Below are 16857 nucleotides of genomic sequence, written 5' to 3' on the forward strand. Positions count from 1 at the left end.
CAGACCATTGAATAGTGGCAGACTAGGCAGGGACACCCCCCAACTGGAAACACCCATCTGGACCTTCATTGCAAATTACTAGCAATTGATTCATAACTTTTAGCAGGAATAACAATGGAGTGATGGTACAACATAGAATGATGACTATTCTGGAGCACCAATTCTTATTTAAACCTGGAATAAAATTGGTAACTAAAACATGTCAGGGGAGGAGTTTGGTCCTCTATAAGAAACAATTCACAATTTTTGGCAGTTCCTAGACCACCCCTTCCTCAAATATGTTGCAGAGATCAATCATCTCTACTTCATGGAGGTGCTTGTAGCCCAAGTTCCAGATAAATCTGAAGGTCCCTTTACACGGACCGATGAGCGTTTGCATAAACGCCTGTTCCGTTAACCTGCCTGTGTAAAAGGTACTGGTACTCACCCCATGAACAAGCAAATTCTCGTTCATCTGGTGATCATTCCTGCGCAGCAGATTGCGATATTCGAAGGGGTCAAGCAATCACTGTATCGCTCCTACCGACCCATACAGTGTTCTTCTGTTTTTTTTTCTCTCCAAAGCATCTAAAATGATGAAAAATATCCTACTATACTGTGTATACAGCTCCTATGCAGATCTAGTGGTCTCCATTTTTTCTGCTGCCCATTTGCAGAACCATTCACTTCAATGGGGGCTGCAAAAAAATGGAAATTACAGTGTGTACTGTATTCCGTTTCTGTATGTCCGCATGGCTATTAAAAAGAATTGAACATACCCTATTATTGTCCACATTACGGACAAGGATAGGCCTGTTGTATTAGGCGATAGCTGTTCCATTCCGCAAAATACAGACGGGCGGTATCTGTGTTTTGCGGAACAGCAATTTGTGGGCCGCAAAACATCCAACGGTCGTGTGCATGAGTTCTTATTCAGTAGTTGCCAGGTCATACAGAGCATTATACGCAGCATTATAAGTCAATATAATACCATGGTATCCTGTGAAACGAGCAGTGTCCATAACAGGAAATCACGCTCCCTCACGGAATGTGTTTTCCGCACTATACACGTTCTTCTGAAAAAGGCCTAACAGTGGGGTCTGTGAGCTTGGACCTGCTTATTTCCGAGTGGGGTGTGCATTTAAAGGGCTTCAATAGATATTGAGTTCCTTTGAATGTTTTAATGGTATTGATAATGACAAGCAACAGTAAAAAGGTATGATGCATTTTCCATCATTCCATAAGAATATGGATCATCATGCCACCATGTAACAGATGACCCGCACATAGTGGCCAACATTAGGCTGGTAACTTCTAAGGTCAAATGGGGCTTGGGATACATATTACAAAGAGTAAGGAATGCGGTTAGAATAGTTTTTTTTGTTGTTGTTCTTGTGTTTCTTAGCTTTTGTACGTGAGAATGTATCGGTTTCTGTATCAGGTGTCAGCAGACGGATGAACAGAGCAAGACTTCTAGGCTCCTCTAAGAACAGGCTCAGGGACCTTGTTTATGGTGTAAATAAGAGGATCCAACGTGAACCACAGGCCCATTCATGTGAATGGAGGCATGTAAGATATTCATATGCTCCAGAAACAACAGTATCAGCAATGCCATCAGTCACAGCCCCCACTATCTATTGTCATGAAAGGAGACTACATATGTACTAACAAAATTGCAACAGAGCATTCAAGGAAAGTGAGATTTGTTGTGGGTGCGATATTGAGGGTAAAATAGCGTTCCCATATAGGTATTGTCAGAATATGTGTACACTAAAGCGACCTATTAACGGGGGGCCATCACATCCGGGCCATTTATCCCCTTCCTGACCAGGCCTAATTTTGTAAATCTGACACGTGTCACTGTGGTAATAACTTTGGAACACTTTTACTTGTCCAAGCCATTCAGAGATTGTTTTCTCGTGACACATTGTAATTCATGACAGTGGTAAATTTGAGTTCATATATTTCACCTTTATTTATAAAAAAATTCAAAATTCAGTTTTGAAGTCACTTTGTGGGGCTTACATATTGGAAACCCCCAATAAATGATCCCATTGTAGAAACTACACCCCTCTAGTTACTTAAAACTGATTTTACGAACTTTGTTAACCCTTTAGGTGTTCCACAAGAATTAAAGGAAAATGGAGATGAAATTTGGAAATTTCACTTTTTCGACCGAGTTTCCATTTTAATCCATTTTTTTCTTTAACACATCGAGGGTTAACAGCCAAACAAAACTTATTTATTACCCTGATTCTGCGGTTTAGTCCGTATGCACACGGCCGTTCCGTTCATTGAGGACCGCAATTGCGGTCCCCAATGCACGGGCAACATCCATGCAGCGGGCCAGACCCATTCAACTTGAATGGGTCTGTCCGCACCGCAAAAAAATATGACGTCATATTTATTTGCGGTGTAGAAAAACGGAAATAAACACCACAGAAGCACTCCGTAGTGCTTCCGGTGTTTCGTGATTCCGTTTCGCATCTCCGGAATTGCGGACCCATTCAAGTGAATGGGTCTGCATCCGTGATGTACACGGGATTGCAGACCCGCCGTTTTTGGGCTGCAATACGGCCACGGCCGCCCAACGGCCATGTGCATGAGGTCTTACAGAAACACCCCACATGTGGTCGTGAACTGATGTAAGGGCACATGGCAGGGCGCAGAAGAAAAGGAGCACCATATGGTTTTTGGAAGGCAGATTTTGCTGAACTGGTTTTTAGATGCCATGTCCCATTTGAAGCCCCCCTGATGCACCCTTACAGTAAAAATTCCCAAAAAGTGACCCCTTTTTGGAAACTAGGGGAAAAGGTGCCAGTTTTATTGGTACTATTTTGGGTACATATGATTTTTAATTGCTCTATATTATGTTTTTTGTGAGGCAAGGTAACCAAAAAATGGCTGTTATGGCACGGTTTTTATTTTTTACAACATTCATCTGACAGGGTAGATCATGTGCTATTTTTATAGAGCAGGTTGTTAATGACGCAATGATATCAAATATGTCTACTTTCTTTGTTTCAGTGTTACATAATAAGGCATTTTTGAAAAACAAATGTTTTTGTGTCTCCATTTTCTGAGCACCATATTTTTTATTTTCTTTGCCGATCGTCTTGTGCAGGGCCTCATTTTTTGCAGGAATAGTCGACGTTTTTATTGGTACCATTTTTAGGTACATGTTTTTTTTATCATTTATTATTCTACTTTATGGGGCAAGGTGACCAAAAAATTGGTTGTTTTAGCACAGTTTTATTTATTTATTTTTACAGCATCCACCTGAGGGGTTAGGTCATGTGACATTTTTATAAAGCAGATCGTTACGGACGTGGCAATACATGATATGTATACTTTTTCTTATTTAAGTTTTACACAATAATAGCATTTTTTTAAACTAAAAAAATTATGTTTTAGTGTCTCCATAGTCTGAGAGCCATAGTTTTTTTATTTTTTGACCGATTGTCTAAGTTAGGATCTAATTTTTTGCGGGATGAGGTGACAGTTTCATTGGTAGTATTTTGGGGGTCATATGCCTTTTTGATCGCTTGGTGTTGCATTTTATGCAATGTTAGGTGACAAAAAATAACTTTTTTGGCACATTTTTTTTTTTTTTTTTTTTTTAACAGTGTTCATCTGAGGGGATAGGTCATGTGATATTTTTATAGAGCAGGTTGTTACGGACGCGGCGATACCTAATATGTATACTTTTTTTTATTTATTTCACTTTAACACAATAATAGCATTTTTGAAACAAAAAAATTATGTTTTAATGTCTCCATGTTCTGAGAGCTATATTTTTTGTTTTTTTTTTTAGCGATTTTCTTATGTAGGGGCTCATTTTTTGCGGGATGAGGTGACTGTTTTATTGGTACCATTTTGTGGGACATACGTCTTTTTGATCACTTGGTGTTGCACTTTTTGTGATGTCAGGTGACAAAAATGTTTTTTGTTTTTACTTTTTTTATGGTGTTTATCGCACTGGGTGGATCATGTGATATATTTATAGAGCTGACCGTCACATACGCGGAAATATCAAATATGTATTTTATTTTTTTCTATTTTTAAGATTTACTAACTTGGGGAATTTTTAATTTTTAATTTTTTTACATATGAAACCTTTTTTCTATAAAATACTTTATTATAATTTTTTTTATTATTTTACACTTTGCGCCCCCCATAAGGTCATACAAGACCTCTGGGGGACATTTAACTTCACTTTTTTTTTTTTTTCACTATTGATTTCACCTGTAACTGGGGCTGACATAGTAGCCCCAGTTACAGGGGAAAAACACCCCCCAGAGAGACTGTACAGCATAAAGAGCCTCAGTGCAGAGCTGATCGAGGTCTATGGAAGACCCGACAGCTCCTGCACTCTCCCAGCCCCGCCAGTCACATGACCGTTGAGCGCTGTGTATACAGCGACCTAGAAGGCAGGGACACCTGGGAACTGTCCCTGCCTTCTCTCTGGGGTTCCCTGCTGTCACTGACAACGGGTCTCCCGCTCAGAAACGTCCATTCAGAGATAGAGATCCACCTCCTGGACGTTTATAGTCAACGGGCAGACGGGAGGTGGTCACTGCACTTTAACACAATTTAATTTCATATAATAGAAAATGGTGTAACTAGCAAATTTCGAAATCTCATCATTTAAAAAAAATGCTGACATCTACCTGAAAAAAACTATAAAGTCATGGCCACTAAGGGTCTCACAGTCTACTGCCCATTGTCAGGCAAGATACATCCCTGGTAACAGACACTGAGAAGGTGACTGAGAGGAAGTGTGGGCATGTCAGAGCTAGCTGAGATACTGAGTCTGATAAAACTGCCGCCTCTACACTGCTTTTAAAGATTATAGGATTGCCCTGCATGTTTGTAAGTCTGACCTCTCCCTCTTAAGCTTTCCGAGATGCCTAGAAGAAAACATAGTGGGAAGTGAGTTACAGTGCTGGAAGATTCAACAAAAGGGAGACCCACTGCTTGCGAGAGGAATGCATTTAGGGAATAATATGGCTGAAAGAGACTTATGGGAAACCCAAAAAACGCCAGTTCCTTCAAAGTTTTGATTGTACAAAGAAGCAACGTCATTATGCAGACTTTTACCTGCATGGGTCACAGCTAGATGGAGACAGAAAAGAGTGGCACGTTTTGCTATTTCTATAACTTGCATAGATTTGGAGAGATCAATAAACACGAGCGAGAATTCCACGCGGGTGCAATGCGTGATGCGAACGCATTGCGCCGTCACGGAATCTGAATCCACTTATTTGGACCTATTCTCCAAATAGATGTGGGGTCCTAGAGGTGGTATACTCACTAAATATAGTTTAAGGGGTACTTGGATATAGAACATAAAAAGTTGAGCTGATTAATATATTGTTTTGTGGGAAAATATTCAATATAACTTTTATTATATACATAAATCCTTGCTTATTCTGGGCTTTGGACTCAAGGAAGTGGTCCTATCAGTGACTGACAGAATGATGTGCTTAATTCATTGGGGGAACAGGGCTAGGTGAGTAGTACCTTTTTATTTTATTAAAATTACAGGGGCTTCACTATTGTGCGAGGATACAAACAGGCATTCTACTGTGTGGGAACAGTAGGGTAGCATTTTCCTGTTTGGGGGCACTAAGGCAGCATTTTAAGGTGAAGATGGCAATAAGGGAGCGTTCTATCAGCATTAAGGGTGCATAACTACTGTAAGGGAGCACTAAGGGAGCATTCTGTTGCGAAGGGGGAACTAAGGGCAAATAACTACTTTGTGGTGGCACTTACAGGGCATTCTTACAGTGAGGGGCGCTAAGAGGGCATATATATACTGTGTGTGTGGGGGGTGTAAAAAGGAGTAGGTAAGATAGGGCATGTATAGTCATTGGGTGAAGTTAAAGCATTGATTAGTGTGAAAATAATCTGCTGTGGCATTGATATGATCCCTCCTTGTGCATTTCATTTAAGTTAGGAGGTATGCACATGGGATGTCACATCATGGGCAGTGCAGGAGACGGACTTGTAAGAGAGGTAAACATGCCTATAGGGTATATTGTAGCCTGTTCTACTATGAATCAAGCCAATAAAGGAGGCAATATGGACAATCACAATACATTAGTAAGTGCCTTGTATTAACATTGTCTACATTATCGAACATGAGAGACGCGCTCCTACTCTAACAGCCTGGACCGGCAGGAGCGCCCATCCCGGCTGTTTAACCCCTTACATGCCGCTGGTAATGGCGCCCACCGCATGTAAGTGGTTACAGAGGGAGCAGACTCCCTGTCTCCCATTGGCACCCTGCCAATGTGCAATTTATGCAGGTCGAGACCTAGTATAAGCCCTAAGCCTGCCTCGAGTGTTCCTCAGCAGGCTGCGCCTCTCAGTAAAGGACTGACATTAAAATACAATGCACTTTAGGAATAGTATATTGAATTTTAGAAGTGATCAAAAGATTGCCTGTTATAGATCCCTTGTGGGACTATTAAATGGTTAAAAAAAAAATGGCAAAAATAAAATCCCCCCGTTTGGTATTGCTACGTCTGTAACGACTCGCACAATGCAAATATAATGTAAATTATCCCATATGGTGATCTGTGTAAAAAAAAAAAAAAAAAAAAGCCATAATTGCTGCTTTTTGCTTAGTCACCACAAAAAAGAATCGTACTAAAAAGTAATCAAAAAGTGTTATGTACCCCATAATGATTCCATTGAAAACTGAAAGTGTTTTTATTGCTCAAAAGTAGTAAAACGTAAAAAAAAATATATATATATATATATATATATATATATTTGGTATCACTATACTCATACTGACCCAGAGAATAAAGTTATTGTGTTATTTATGCCATAAAATGAATGCTGCAAAAACGAGATTTTTGTATAACTTACCAGTAAAATCTCTTTCTCGCTCTTTCCTTGGGGGACACAGAAGACCTTGGGTATAGCTCATCTCCATAGGAGGCGTGACACTAAGTGAAAACTGTTAAGCCCCTCCTCCACAGCTATACCCTTAGCCCGGAGAGAGAGACTGCCAGTTGCGTGTCCAAGCAGTTAGAAAAGGCAAAGACCAACAAGGAACCAAAAAGCCAACTACCCAACGGGTAACAAAAACTCGGAAAACGCACAGAGAAAAAACAATGAATGGGTGGGTGCTGTGTCCCCCAAGGAAAGAGCGAGAAAGAGATTTTACTGGTAAGTTATACAAAAATCTCGTTTTCTCGCCCAGTTTCCTTGGGGGACACAGAAGACCTTGGTTCAAAAGCAGTCCAAAAGGGGGAGGGACCACAGCACCAAGGTGAAGCACCCGAAAGGCATCAATGAACCGCCGCCTGCAAACCCAGGCGGGGTAAGGCAGCATCCGCCAAAGTCAGAGCATGCACCCAGTAGAAACTCAGTAAGGCGTGCAAGGCAGACCTGTGGCCGCCGTGCCCAAATGCACGGCCGAAGCCCAATGCCTCAAGCCCAGGAGGCACCGACCGCTCTGGTGAAAGGAACGGTGACACCAAAGACAGAATCCTGCCCTAGGTGCGGTAACCTCAGCAATAGCCAATCTGATCAAGCGGAGGAAAACCACCCTGGAGTCTGTCAACCCTATGCACAGACCTCCTGGAAACCCAAGAGGCCGAACGTCTGCAAGAGTCGGAGATCTCCAAGTAAAAACGGCAAGGCCCAAACAACGACCAAATAGGTGAGGTGTTGAAGCGAAAGGCAAACACCACCTTCAGAAGGAAGGAAGGAAGAAACGGGATGCAGAACAGCCCTGTCCTGGAAAAGACAGAAAGCTCGTAACAAAAAAAGGGGCCATTCCGGCACCCGTCAAAGACACGACTGAAACGGAACACGACCGTACAGGACAGAAGGGATAGAGAGAACTCCTGTAACGGCTCCAAGGACAAGATTGGAGCGCCGAGAGCTCAGAATACAGTCCCCAGGGCGGTACCGAAGGACAGTACAGAGGAACCAAAGAGCCACTCCGAGGAAGAAGGTCTTGGCAGGCCAGAGGGCCGGGAACGCTGGAAGAGGAAGAACAGCGCCGACACTTGACACCTCAAGGAAAAGACAGAACCATGGGGAAAGAACTTCAGAGTGGGGAATGCACAGCTTCCCACAGAACCCCAGACAAAAAACCCTAAGTCTTACGACAGATCCTGGACGAAACACAGCCAGGAGCGGACAGTCGCCTGGCAAGCAGGCGAAAACCCAATGTGATCAGGCGCAGACCAGTAACACGGGCAGAAGGGTCGACAAAACTAGCCCCGTCGGCCCTCGAACAACGTTGTCCCGTATCCACCCGAGTGGAGGAGCAGAGGACAGAGGGAAAGAACCCAAAGGATCCGCCAGACGCCAGGGGAAGGCAGGCTAAAGTCCATGCTGATGCAACCACGTTGTACCGTCCCGGTGAGGGAGATCAAAGGACAATCTGGACCGAGGTAGTCCCCCCAAGTCATCGAGAAGGTAAGTCTACATCAGGACCATCGTCTTAGAACGGGCCACGCAATCTGCACTCAGTGGGGGGACAGAACGCGGTAGACTCGGTAAATAGGCACACAGCTAATACAGCCAGCGTGAACAAGGGAGACGGTACGAGGCCAAAAGGAACACCGGAACCATCCACATGAACAATCATGCTCTCCCCAGAGGGGAGGACAGTGAAAATACAGCCTCCGAAGGCTGGCGAGAAGCCACATCGGAGTGATTCGTATAGAGCGGGAGCCGAACAAAGCCGGCGAGATAAGGCCGTCAAGACAGAGGCCGACAAAACACCCTCCAACCGAAAGGAGGAGGAGTGGGCAACAGGGAAGCCATAGGACAGCTCAAAAGCAGAACCCGCTACACTGTGAGACGCCCGGTCCACCGTCTCGCAGAAGGCGAATACCTGGAAGAACCCAAGGCGGAGGTCCCCGGACCTGGGTAATCCAGCACCCAAGAGAAGTCGGGTGACCTTCCCAAGAAGAGCAGCCCGAACCCGGTAGCAGATCAGACAGAAGCGTAGAGGCGCCAAGAGGAAGGACTCATACCACACTGCATCCGAAGAGGAGGAAATTGCAGCAGGCAAGGGAACCGCAGTCCTGCCAGAGCCAACGAAGAATTCGAGAGGCGCTGCAGACAACAGCACTCTCGACCATGTGACCACTAGCGCAGGGAAGTAATGCCGCAGAAGGACGCATGGGCATGCATCTAGGACCCACGAACACTCCCTGTCAGCTCGGTGCAGCAGAGAGCAAAAGAGCCTGTCCGGTCAGGAGGACAGAATGAACTCCCTAGGGACGAGTGCAAGGCTGGCGGCAAGCATCGTCTCCCAAGAAACAAAGGTATGCCGCAGGAAGCAGATGAGGCATACGTACGAGCAGCCCCGTAAGCAGCGAGAAGGCCAACCCACCTAGAAAAAAAAAGGGGGGGCTCGTCCCAGAGTGCCCCAGCATGTACGGAATTGCAAAGTGCAACCTGAAAGGGAGTTATGCACAAACCTAGCATAGCATGCGAAGGAACGCAATCAGTCCACCCTGAAAGGGGGGGAAATTGTACCTGGCCAACAGCAGTCGGCAAGAGTGCAAAGACCCGTCCCAAAAGGGAGTGATGCCTAAGGCCGTACCTACTTCAGAGAAGCAGGACATTACCCTATAAACCAGCAGGAACGCAGGAGGTCCACCTAGCGAAAGGGGAACATGCACAGGGATATTCTAGCATTAAATGAGTGTGCAATAATACACCCAACACTGAACTCAGCGAGAGTGCAACTACTCTGCCAATGAAGGGGGACATGTACAAGTCCAGCACAGCCATATAAGGACAGCCGTGAATCTCATGAGCGTGCCAAATTCTGCCCTTGAAGTGAGAGGTGGTCACGCACAAGGCCAGCACCGTAACCAATGGAAGTGCAAGCGTTCCACCCATGTTAGAGGGCCATTCTCATGGCCAGCAATGTATCCGGTGAGAGTGTAGCACAACGCCCAGAAAAAGGGAGGGTAAAGCACATGGCCAGCATCTCATCCAGGGAGAGTGCGAGCACACCGCCATGCATGGGAGTCATACACATGGCCAGCAATGTACTGGCAAGAGACAAACACAGTCACTAAGGATGCGTGCATGTCGCCTGAGGAAGGAAGGCATGCCCCGGGCTGGCAGAGAATCCAGCAAGAGTGCGTACACCGCCTACGGAAGAGGGGCCATGCATATGGCCGACAGCGGATCCAGCGAGAGTGCAAGCACCCTGCCATGTATGGGGTACATGCACGTGGCCAGCAACGTACCTGCGAGGAAACAACCAACGACAGAGGGATGTATGTATGCTGCCTGAGGGAAGGAGGCATACCTAAGGCCGGCAGGGAATCCAACAAGGGTGCAGCATACCGCCTAAGAAATGGCCGGCAGCGAAACCAGTGAGAGTGCAGCACAATAACATAGTACATAAGTACATCATTGCACATCAGCGAGAGTGCAGCATTCCGCCAATGGAAGGGGGATGTGCACATAGCCAGAACCGTATCCGGCGAGAGTGCAGTATTCCGCCTAAAAAAGGGGGTCATGCACATGATCGGCAACAGATCCAGTGAGAGTGCCGCGTTCCGCCCAGGAAGGGGGTCACGCACATGGCCGGCAGCGAATCCAGTGAGTGCTGCGTTCCGCCCAGGAAGGGGGTCCCGCACATGGCCGGCAGCAAATCCAGAGAGTGCAGCGTTCCGCTTATGGAAGGGGGTCGTGCACATGGCCAGCACCGTATCCGGTGAAGGTGCAGTATTCCGCCTAAGAAGGGGGTCATGCACATGGCCAGCCAGGGAGAGTGCAGTAGCCCGCCTAGGAGGGGGGGGGGAATGCACATGGCAGGCACCATAACTGGAGAGACGATGAATGCTGCCTACAGAAGGTCCGAATGCACTTGGCCAGCGCCGTATCCTGGAAGAGGCAAGAAAAAAACCGCCGAAAAGGGGAAATGCCCTAGCAGCGACGCAGGCTGGGAGCGCAACACCATGTCGCCTGTGGAAAGAGGTCATGCAGACATGCAGCATTACTGATGAGGCTGCAGCGTCCTGCGCAGCCCAATAGAAATCGTGATCTATTATTATTTATTTTATCATTATAAATTTTTTTTTTTTTTTTTTTAAATCTAATTTAAACCCAGCCTCTGAGGCTAAAGGGGAGCCACTATATAGGGGCCCTGAGAAGACCAGGAGAAAAAAAAAAAAAAAGGAGAAAGAAAGGGGGGCCAGCTATACAGACCCATTTGTGGGAGCCGGCCTGTACCCAAAGGGTTAATAGGGATCCGGCCTGGAGGGCGGCGTGCGATCCCCTGGGGGCGGAGGAACCTCCAGGCGGGAAAAAATCGCGCCTGGAGAAGTTCCCGCCCCCTCCATCAGAGACCGGAAATTGCGGCCTAGTAGGCCGCGAAGCCGGGGGCTAAATTTGCGGCGTCCGGCCCGTCATACCGCCGGGACCTGAGGCGGAATGGCGGCTCAAACCGGCCGCGGGAGCCCACCCCGCGGGCCGGTCGGGATTGCGGCCCAGCAGGCCGCGAAGCCTGGGACCAATTAGCGGAGCCCTGCCGACCGGCACCTGCTGGGGCATAATCAAGCCCAATGCCGGCCGCGGGAGCCCACCCCGCCGGCCGAAAGAGAGAGAGGCCCGGAGTGGCGGTTTTGCCGGCCGCGGGAGCCCACCCGGCCGGTCGGAAAAGACAGGGGCCGGAATGCGGTTTTGCCGGTCGCGGGAGCCCACCCCGCCGCCAGAAGAGACAGGAGGGCCGGAATGGCGGCTCGCTGGCCGCGGGGGCCCACCCCGCCGGCCGGAAGATACAGGGGCCCGGAGTGGCGGTTTTGCCGGCCGCGGGAGCCCACCCGGCCGGCCGGAAAAGACAGGGGCCGGAATGCGGTTTTGCCGGCCGCGGGAGCCCACCCCGCCGCCAGAAGAGACAGGAGGCCCGGAATGGCGGCTCGCTGGTCGCGGGAGCCCACCGCGCCGGCCGGAAGAGTAAGGGGTCCTCCTTACTCCACTGCATCATCCTGCCCCTCCGGTAAGCCCAATGTGATCAGGCGAAATGGGGGGAAGCCCAGATGCCAGGGGGGGACCCAGAGACTGAGAGCTCAGGATATAGTCCCCTCACTAGCAGCATGTCCTATGAGGCCAGGAGAAAAGGGGAGCAGATTGCCGCACAGCGGCACCCCAGGGGCCAGCCTATGTCCAGCAGGGGAAGGGTCCAGAGGCCCAGTATGGGGGTCAGGCACGCAGGAGACCATTGGGTGGGGGACGTAGGGCTGGAGAAGCCACTCTCTTACCGCAGCCGTCTTCACCCTCGGTCCATTCCAGCAGGGTCGCCCCTTCAGCTACTGGCACCGTAGTGGCAGGACGCTGGAAGAGGGGCTTGGCGTGCGGGCGACCCTTGCGCTGGCGGGATGTAAGGGAGCTAGGCTGCCCTGATCCACCTTGCCTTCTGTGGGGGAGGCAGCAGTGCGGTGACCGGCACTGGCGCAGCTCAACCCCGGGAGAAAAACAGAGAGGTCTAGTGCGTCTCTGTTGTCCCTGATGATCTGGAACAAAAAAGAAAGAAAAAAGTAAAAATCTAAAATTTAAACAAGGAGAAAACAGCCCTGCAGAGCAGGGAGTGTCTTGCCTCCTTGGACACTAAGCTAAAAACTGGCAGTCTCTCTCTCCAGGCTGAGGGTATAGCTGTGGAGGAGGGGCTTAACAGTTTTCACTTAGTGTCACGCCTCCTATGGAGATGAGCTATACCCAAGGTCTTCTGTGTCCCCCAAGGAAACTGGGCGAGAAATACAAGTAGTGAAACCTTATAAAATTTGCATTCACCATATGTCGATTTCATGTTGATATCATTTTGTAAATGTCATTTAATCTTTTTTTTAGGAAGTTTGATGGCTTAGGATTTTAAATGCAATTTTTCATATTTTCAAGAAAATTTCCAAAACCCAATTTTTTAATGACCAATTCTGAAGCGAATTTGAGGGGCTTACATAAAATAAACCACCCTTATATAATCTCAGTTTAGAAACTACACCCCTCAAATTATTCAAAACTGATTTTATAAATGTTGTTAACCCTGTGTTCCACAGCAATTAAGGCAAACTGGAGGTGAAATAAAAAAAAAACATTATTTGTGCATATTTTCCATTTTAATCCATATTCCCTGTAACACAGCAAGCGTTAACACCAAAACAAACCTCCATGTTTATTATCCTGATACTGCAGTTTACAGAAACACCTCATACGTGGCCGTAAACTGCTATATGGGCACACCACAGCGCTCAGAAGGGAAGGAGTGCTGATATGGCTTTTGATGGAATGACTTTTGGTTCCATGTCACATTTGAAGAGACCCTGAGGTACCCCCGACAGTGGAAACCCCCCAAAAAGTGACTTTTTGGAAACTATACCCCCACCCGCACAGGAGTTTCATGGGATTTAGAAACACTTGGCTGTGAAAATGAAAACAATTAATTAAAAAAAAAAAAGTTGTTTTAGCTCCCAATTAATTTTTTTCACATGGGGTCACAGGAGAAAAATCACCCCACAATTTGTTACCCATTTTCTACTAAATACAGCAACACTTAATATGTGGTCACAAGCTGCTGTATGGGTACACCACAGGGAGTGTGGTGTGCCCATACAGCAGCCATATGGAGAAGCCATGTGGTGTGCTCCATAAGCCATATGGAGGAGCAGCATATGGCTTATGGAGGGTAGTCTTCACTGGAATGGTTCTCGGGGCCATGTCACATCTGCAGAGGCCCTGATGTATATATATGCATATGGATGATTTAAAAGGGTTTTCCAAGATTTTACTACTGATGACCAGTAGCCAATCAGGTGTTCACCGATGCTTGCTGCAGCTTTCTCTTAGCTTTCCCTAGGCCAGTGACGACACGTTCATACATACAATGTATGGCACTGTGCTTGGTAAGCATGGAGAAAGCCGAAGCGCTCACAGGAGTGCCAGTGCCTTCTCAAGCAGCTGAGGATACGTCATCAGTATAAAAACCTCGGAAAACCCTTTTTATGAGTGCGGATTAATTATACGTAATATGTGTGTATGATGTATATGTAATGTGTGTGTATGATGTATATGTAATTGGTATTTATAGATAACGTAAAGTGTGTGGGTGAAGTATATATGTGTAATGTGTGTAGATGGTGTATATCTAATACACGTGTATCAATGAATATGTAATGTGTGTAGATGGATGATGTGTATGGGTGGATGTTCTTCTATTCAGTGAGTTATTAATAATTCCGGAGACAACACCAGAAGCACTTGTTTTTACATCTTTTATTAGCAATAAGCAGAGGATATAATGGCTTGTGTTCTATGATACTAAATGTTGAGAATTGTGGTTCTTATTTCAGGTTCATAAGGCATTGTGACCATCCATAGAAAACAATCATCATTCTAATGTCCTAAGAGAAGAACTGGAACCCAATGATCCAGAAGATGATGAAAAACCCCAGAGAGTTTCAGAGGACATTCACTTAGGGGACATTCTGTGTATGTGGGGCAGTTAAGGGCAACATACTGCATGAGGGGCAGTAAGAGGGCACTATACAGTGTCAGGGACACTTAAGAGTGCATCACTACTGTCCAAGGGGCACTAAGGGGACATTATTGCAGTGTGGGCACACTAAGGGGGTATTCTTACTATGTGTGGGGAACTATAAATGTGTAGGGGCATAAACGGATTGGCATGGATGGGTTAGAGGTGTGGCTTTAGTGTAAAAAAATAAAAATAATTCTAAGTGTGCCGCTCATATTATTCCTTCTTTGCCTTTTTTAAAATCTGGGAGGTATTCGGGGGGATTAGACCCACTGTATGGAGTTATCCTAGATAGGAAAAACATAACAGCACCAAATCAGTCCATGAGTTGTGTCTGGTATTGAAGTGAATAATGCAGACATTCAATACCACTCATACCCTTTGAGCAAAGAAGGATCGTTTTAATCCTGGAAAACCCCTTTAAAACCCAGGCTCCGTCTCTATGGACAAAAATATCACCTATAGATGTTAGAGGAGGTTACTGTGGAAGTTACACTGTGGCCTAGTCATCACAGTGGAGGGCAGGGAACGGCCAGGAATTTTGACAGCATTTTACACTCATGACTGGTCCCAGAAATTACATCATATATCTTTATAGGTGGTTGAAGATCCATCGTATGTGACAGAACTCCAAAACCACTGCTTCCCTGCTCTCAGTCATACAGTAAAGCAATACATTCTGTCTACCAGCAGCTGCCTCACTGCAATATGAATTCATGCAGCTCTTAATGTAGTAGGCCTCACACTCCCTCTAGTGGCAGCTGGAGGTAGACAATATTTTTAATTTAATGAAAGGGTTGTCCAGGATTTTACAATGGCTGATCAGGGGGTCGACACCCCACACCTCTGTCAATCAGTTGTTTCAGTGTAGCTCTGGCTATTGTGTAGGGACGGAGCTGGTTATCACAGTGCTGCTCTCATTCACATGGCAAATTAATGTAATTGATGTCCTATCCTCACAATAGGTCATCAATACCTGAAAGGTGAAGATCTGACTTCCAGCACCACAGCTGATCAGCTGTTTGAAGGAGGCACAGCACTCCAACAAACATAATCTTCTCTGTGCTTGGTATTGCAGCTTAGTCCCAATTACTATAATGGGAATGAGCTGCACAATGGGCATGTGACCAATGAATGTGATGTCACACAATGTTCGCCCGAGTGCCGCAGCCCCTATAAACAGCTAATCGGCGGAGGTGCCAGATCAGTGGCGACTCTAGGAACAATATATAGGGGGGGCACAAAGATACCACAGTCAAAAATGGGGGGGGGGGGGGGCAAAAACAAAATAAGTATATAGAAATAAGATTACAAAATACGAGAGAATTGCGGTATGCAGGGATCCATTTATAATAAAACAATTTACTTACAAAAGAAGCTATTCAGTCGTCTGCTGTGCCGTCCTCTGCTTGCTTCCACGGATTCTTTCCCCTTCTTTCTGTCTCTCGTCAGTGAGCAGGCGCACGTTTATTGTGGATCTGTGGAAGACACACTGTTATGGGGGCATCTGTGGATGACACAGTTATTATGCCTCTCATCACTCCCATATCAGCCCCCATGCCTCTCATTAGCCCCCATATCAGCCGTTATGCCTCATTAGCCCCCATTATAAGCCCTTATGCCTCATTAGCCCCCATTATAAGCCCTTATGCCTCATTAGCCCCCATTATTCCTCTTATTAGCCTCCATTATGCCTCTTATCACCCCCATATCAGCCCTTATGCCTCATTAGCCCCATTATGCCTCTTATTAGCCCCATTATAAGCCATTATGCCTCATTAGCCCACATTATGCCTCTTATTAGCCCCCATTATAAGCCATTATGCCTCTTATTAGCCCCCATATGCCTCATTAGCTCTCATATGCCTCACTAGCACCATTATGTCTCTGATTAGCCCCCATTATGCCTCTTATGATTAGCCCCTATTATGCCCCCAGCAACCAAATTTTTTATAAAATAACCACTTACCTCTCCTGCTCCTGGACGCCGCCTGCAATTTTCTCTCTCCTTAGTCGACTGTGCTCTGAACTGGCATGCACAGCGTGAGGTCACAGAGCGCCCTCGCCCTGTGCGCAGCCGACAGACGAGGGCCAGGAAGTGGTAAGTACAGAGCGTTTACCGCTTCCTGGTCCTTCGGTACTAATGAGCGCTTCCATTCTCATTAGTATTCTCCGGCCTGCTTTGGGGGGAATCAGCGGCGGGGGAAACAATAACATGGGGGGGGGGGGGGGGGGCGATTGCCCCCCTTGCCCCCCTGTAGCGACACCACAATGCCAGATCCCCACTGCTCAGACATTTAAGTCCCTGAAAACCCCTTTAATAATAAGAAAATGATAACTGGAAATCTTGT

This window comes from Bufo gargarizans, chromosome 2 (assembly GCF_014858855.1).
Source record: "Bufo gargarizans isolate SCDJY-AF-19 chromosome 2, ASM1485885v1, whole genome shotgun sequence".
NCBI lineage: Eukaryota > Metazoa > Chordata > Amphibia > Anura > Bufonidae > Bufo > Bufo gargarizans.